The following is a 6,525-nucleotide window of genomic DNA, read 5'->3' as shown; positions in this document are numbered from 1 at the left end:
TGTGTGTGTGTGTGTGTGTGTGTGTGTGTGTGTGTGTGTGTGTGTGTAGGCTTGGCATAGGCTTTTGAAACCTCAAAGCCTACCTGCAGTAAAACAGATCCTCCAACAAGGCCACACCTCCTAATCCTTCCAATCCTTTTAAAGCATTCCACTCCCTGGTGATTAAGCATTCAAATGTATGAGCCTATGGGGGTCGTTCCTATATAAACCACCACAGCAGTGCAGAGTCTTGTCCTCTGGTGCTTTGGGGACTAATTAGAGGCAGGAGAACATAACAACTCAGCCCTAGGCAGATATACAGTGAAGCTAACACAGTTTAAAGCTTGGGATTTCTCACCTGTGGAGAACCAGGAGGGTCAGCTTTCGAGGTGGGAGCTACAGAGTGTTCTTGGTGGGGAGAGAAAGCCAGCTTACAAACAGGAAATATTTTAATGTAGGCATTTCTGATAAACTGAATGAAGTGATATCAAGAGAAAAGGACCAGCATTTCCAAGGCTCATGTATTTTGTTGTGATTTTCTGTCTAGACCTAATTAAAAATTACTACAGGGGGTCAGGAGGAATGGGGGCTAGAGAGATGGCTCAGCAGTTAAGAGCACTGGCTGCTCTTCCAGAGGACCCAGGTTTGACTTCCAACACCTATATGGCAACTCACAACCATCTGTAACTCGAGCTCCAGGGGATCTGATGTCCTCTTCTGACTTTCTCAGGCACTGGGCTTCCAAGTAGTACATAGACTACAAACAGGCAAAGCACCTATGCACATAAAAATAATGAATACAGTCTTAAAATTTTTAAATTACCATTGCCATGGTTTTTGTTATTTCCTCGGGGTTTGTTGTGTTTTATTTGTTTGTTTTTATGGCACCAGGGTATAACCCAGGCCTTGTGCATGTCGCACAGCACACTGATAACTAAATTTCAGCCCCAGCCCCAGAACCAAATATAAATCTGTCCTCTGTTGCTGAAGAGGGCCCCCGTGAGGCCAGGGTCTTCCCTGGTTACCTGTTCTCAGGGAGCTTCGAGACCCACAGATAGATACCCTGGGAGCTCAGTGAACCAAAGGGGAAGCCAACCACACTCTGCAGATAGAGAAGCTTGTGGAATGGCAAGGAGCCCTTGGATTCAGCCTGGATTATATTCCTAGAAATGGCACTGCTGGTAAATGGTGTGGGATGAATTTGTTTTACCCATGCACAAAGTGATAACAGAAACTACGTTCCTCACTGAGGTCCTGGTGCCCAGTTGTTTGTAGGCGTGAGCATAAACACCACATTTAGTCACCTGAAAGTGAGACGCCGGTGCTATGTGTTTCTGAAATGGAGCCTGAATATCTAAAACAGTTAGACTGTACAATATGGAAACCAAATTCAGTTCTTCTCAATTTAATGTAGTCAAAAAATTTCAAGAGGAGTTGGGCATGGTGGTGCACATTTTGATCCTGGCACTCCGGAGGCAGAGACAGAGGCAGGCAGAACTCTGTGAGTTCAAAGCCAGCCTGATTTACATAGTGAGTTCCAGGGCACGTGGTGAGATCCTGTCTTAAAAGAAAATAAATTGCGGGAGGAATGCTATTTTGGGGAGAAGGAGTATGGAGCATGGGTTGTTCTTCCTCCATAGAGACCCCATAGGCAAGAGGTGTCTCTCAGAAGCCTGAAGCTGGAGGCAGGGCTCTGTGCCACACAGCACATCTGGACAAAGATTGACCAGGCAGCCTCAGTGGTGGTGGTGCTGGCCCATTGCAGGGTACACACCTCTTAAATCAAGGGTGACCAGGAATTGGGGCACCTGTAGGGGAACCTAGAATGCCTGAGTCAGAGTGGGTCTGGACCATGGAGTCCTGCCCTAGAAGTGTTTTCTGGAGGTGTGAACTTTCCAGATGCTACAGGTAGAGGGGATGGTGAGGCTTACCAAGGACCCAGGGCGCGTAGGAGTAACTGTGGCCACCTCACCGTAGCCTACAGGCTGTCAGGGAGACTGTCCCCACAGGGGCATCACCTGCCTCTCCTCTATGTGGTGGTGTTGAAGCTGCAGGTGGAGACCCGCTGTGGGGTTCCAGTGAGCACTTTGAAAGCAAATGGAATACAAGAGGAACACACCCTGTTCCGGGCTCACATAAACGTCATGTGGGTCCTGAGTCACGGAGTCCTTTGGATTCTTCCTAGGAGTCGCTATTGAACTTTGTCTGTTTAATCCCAAAGCCTACAAAAAGTTACAAGTTGGGTGTTTGGCATGTTAAGAAGAAAACACATGCCTTTGGGCTGGGCATTACTACTTCAAACACTGTCTTCTTTCCCAGTCGGATCTCACTCATTTCTGAACATGTCACTTCAGAAATTGTTCACAGGGCAAAGACCCTGGGACTCCTAGTCTCCAGATCCTTTTCTTTAAAAACAAAAACAAACAAACAAAAAAAACTTTCCACTATCTCTAACCATTTTTATGTGTTTCTTTCTATTTTACTTATCTAAAAGTAGAAGAAGAAGAAAAACAACCCCGTCATTATGCTCTCCCTTCTAATGTTTGAATGAATTCCGGGTGTTCATCTTAGGACTCTCCTTCGGCTCCCTGGGTCTACTTTTAGTCTTTATTTTTACTTATTCCAGTGTTATAAATTTATACATGCCACGAGTGTGCCGGGTCAGGGTCGAAGGGACTGAGTATTTCCCTAGATGAGACGCTGCTGCTGAGCGGGTGAGTTGGCTGTGTGAAGTCTCTCTCCTCCTTAGAGACTTAGGGAGAAGTGAATGGGTAAAAGCAGACCCCTGGGACTATTCAGACTCGTCAGACAGTCCAGGCAAGGGTTGAATAACTGGCATGGGTTTCCCTCAAGCCATCAAGGTAGCTAAGTGCACAGGGAAAGGGCGCTTTAAGGAGCCATACTACACATGAAAGATAAATAAGGAGCACCTGCTGAGCTGGCTCCATGCCTGCCTTGTCTCGCCTCAGTCCCAGCCACCTAAGAGGTGTGTAGCTGGGTCCTAGTTTCTGACCAAAAGACCACTGCCTTTGGGCACCTTCTGTTTTTCTTCCTTGAAAAACACTCCTGTCCCTCATGACAGAGATCCCGCCACCTCCAGAGCTGCCTGTCAAAGGATTAAAACGATGAGTCAGAGCTCATCTTTCTATCAGATCTGCCTTGCTCCTCTCACACTTCTCATTTCATGGGGGTTGGGGGTGGGGGGAGGACAAGGAAGCCACCAGCTCAGCTGCTGCTTGTGGGTCGCTCAGGACCTCTGCTGAAATGGCTTCTGCTTCTTTTCTTCAGGTATAATGAATAGTGTGTTCCCTCGCTGGAGATTTCTCTGTGCCTGCACCTGTGCCTGTGCCTGTCTCTATCTCTGTCTCTATCACTGTTTCTACCTGTTGCTATCTCTATCTCTGTCTTTCCTAGTAAAGAAATTAAGTAGGAGAAATAATAGGAGAAACTCTTTCCTCCCGGGTAAAGGAGTCTGGCAGTCTGAAGGCAGATATGAGGTGGCCCCTAAAAACTGGGCAGAGTCCAGGGCCCTCAGTTACTGTGGCTCCTTTCTGCATCACTTCAAAGTCCAGAGCCTGCAGAGAGCCTAGGGCCCGGCCTCTCCTTGGAGAGATCTTACTCCAGAGGAAAGATGGCTTTCCTATGGGACTCCCCTGGACACCATAGCCACAGAATGGTTGGAGTTCAGACACCGGGGGTGGGGTGGTGGTGGGGGGGGAAAGAAGGCCAAAGGACTTGAGTCAGAAACTAGCACCTCTCCTTCCCGGACACCCCTGAACCATGTCGGGTGGTTTGAATGAGTGACTAGTGTTTGTCATTTCCAGGCTGCTCTCTGCACAAGAAGGCACATTCAGATCCAGGTTTTAATTGTGTGTGATTTTTAGCTGAGATGGCGTTAATGTATTTCCTTTGCCACTTCAGCGCTTCCTTTTCTTCCATCCGGGTGAAATTATCTAGAAAGCTTCTTTCTTAAGGACAAAGAGAAACCGCTGATCTGGCTCTTTTCCCACTGACTGAAGCTCAGAATACTTTAGGGGCTGCCAAATGGCTGTGAGGGGCTGGTCTCCCGCTACCTTTCCTCCCAGTGCCACATGTGCCAACAGAAGGCTTCCTGCTCTAGGCCCTACCACCTAGTGGACACCAGGCATGTCCCCAACTGAGGAGACTTCAGCTAGGCCTACTCCCAAAATGACAGTTCTTCCATCTCTCAGCCTTTGGAACTAAAGGGACAGCTTGACATGTCCAAAGGCCTTAGGGACAATGTTAACTTCAGAGACATGGAGAGAGGAGGCGGCAGGAGTCCCGGAGTGCTGCCTTCTAACTGGCTGGTGGTATTCTTTTTTTCCTTTTCATTCAACATAAAAATACCACACTTACGTGTGGCAATTCTTCTGTACTTTGCTTCAGAGTTCTGTTTTCAATTGAGAATTACTGCTTTTCTATGTGTCCAGACTAGCGAAGGTCATAATGTTGATCCTGACTCATTCCCGCCTTTGTTAGACAAATTAAAATAAAATACTTTTATTTTCGAAATGTAGAGTTTTGAGTATGTCCCCTCTCCCTGAGCTCCAGTTAAGTCCCACTTGGGAGGATAAGCCTCCCCTACCCCACATTAGAGAATGGAAGAACAGAAAATCAGAGAAGGCCAGACCGTGCCTGCGGGGGACTCTACCCGACAGTCTTTCTGTCCCTTGTCCAAGTCTCTTCTTCATTCTGTGAAATCTTTGATCATTTTGGCATCTAGTAGGAAATTCAATAAATTCATGTTTCTCCAATCTTAAGGTATTAAATAGTGAAAACATGAGGCAAGAGATACGGCTTGGTGGTTAAGAGTGATTCCTGTTTTCTATTCCCGGCACCCATGTTGGGTGGCTCACAACTGTTTAGATAACTCCAGCTCCAAGGAATTCAGTGGCCATTCACTGAATGGCCATTCACTCACACATATACATGGGCCCAAACAAAATCTTTAAATGACCATAAAGTGCTCAGCATTGCATTGGCGCCTGTCAACTGACAAGGCATGCAAAGCCAGCCTTCACTGCTAAGGCTCCTAACAACCTGTCGCTTCCACAGGCCCTCCCATCTGCCCCCTGTTGAGAGGATCTAGCGTCCTAAGCCTTGGCAAGCCCTCAGCCTTCAAGCTTGCTTCACCTCTAGCACCTGCTCATGTGTCACCTTCTTTGGCACTGGCCAGAAGCCTCTATCTTAGTAGGGCTTCCTCAAGGGCTTCCTCCTCAGGAGGAGGAGAAGTGGTCTGGTGCTCTCTATTTAGCAGCTCTCCAGGCAGGTGAGCCTTGGAGAAGCTGGGGCTGGACCATGAGACTTCCTTGTGAATGATTCAACCTCTTTGATTGTGTGCTGTGTGCACCAGACTCTGCTTTACCAGCACTTTATTATGGCATGGATAGCATCCTGAGCAACCCATTTTTCTAGCATGGTCAGGCATATATTGGAGGCCAACATCACTCTAATGACTAAAATGTGTTCCTGAGTTCTCCCCAGTCTTCTCTGAGCAGCCTTGGAGTGTGGCTAGCTCTTCCTTCCATTACTGTTCTCATTTCTCAGCTGTGAGAGCAGCAGTCTAAGCCTCTGAAGAGCAGTAAGTGCCTGTTTCTTTCTCTGTGGAGCCCAATCCCAAGCACAGTGCATAGGTCTGAATGGACATAGATATTCTTTGGGTCCCCGGATGTACTCTCTGCTCACACACCCTTCACTGAAACTTCTTTTGGAGAAAACACACTTGCTAGATGGTTCATTTTGATCACCAACTTGATGGGATTTAGAATCACCATGGAGACCATTCTCTGAGCATGCCCACGAGGGAGAAGGTGAGCTGAGCACTGCATTCATTGCACTCTGGTTTCTGACTGTGGGTGCTTCCTCTTGCTGCCATGCTTTCCCTGCAGTAATGGACTGTGTCTCTTAGACCTGTAAGACAAACAAATCCTCCCTTCTTTAAGTTACTTTTGTCAGGTATTTTGTTGAAGTAAAGAGAAAAACAACTGCTACCCTTGCCTTCCTAGAGAGTGTCGCAGGACATGGGACAAAAAAAAAAATGCCGACACAAGGCATAGCAGCTTTATTTGTAAATGGCATTTAGGGGGTGAATGATTAGGCCAACTGTGGTACATCAGTGTCATCAAGTACTGCTCAACAGCCAAAAACAATATTTGACTCATGCATGTGGCAACTTGGATGGATAACACAGGCACTGTGCTGAGTGGAAAACACAACTGATTTCGAAGGTCACATGCTGCATGATTTTGTTCCCAAGACATCTTCAAAATGGCAGAATTATACAAATGGGAAAGCAGGCGAGTAGTTGCCAACGTTTGGGGAAGAGAGTCTTGCTATGGCTCTAAAGGGACAGTGTGAGGGATCTTTGTCAATTCTGTGTCCCAGTCATCATGGTGCTGATGACATGATAATACTTCATAGAAACAAACACACATGTACACATACACACACACACACACACACACGCACACGCACACACGAGAGAGAGAGAGAGAGAGAGAGAGAGAGAGAGAGAGAGAGAGAGAG

Source organism: Psammomys obesus, unplaced genomic scaffold, assembly GCF_907164565.1.
Source record: "Psammomys obesus unplaced genomic scaffold, mPsaObe1.curated_primary_1811, whole genome shotgun sequence".
Classification (NCBI taxonomy): Eukaryota; Metazoa; Chordata; class Mammalia; order Rodentia; family Muridae; genus Psammomys; species Psammomys obesus.
The sequence above is the reverse complement of the archived record's forward strand: the minus strand, read 5'-3'. Positions refer to the sequence as shown.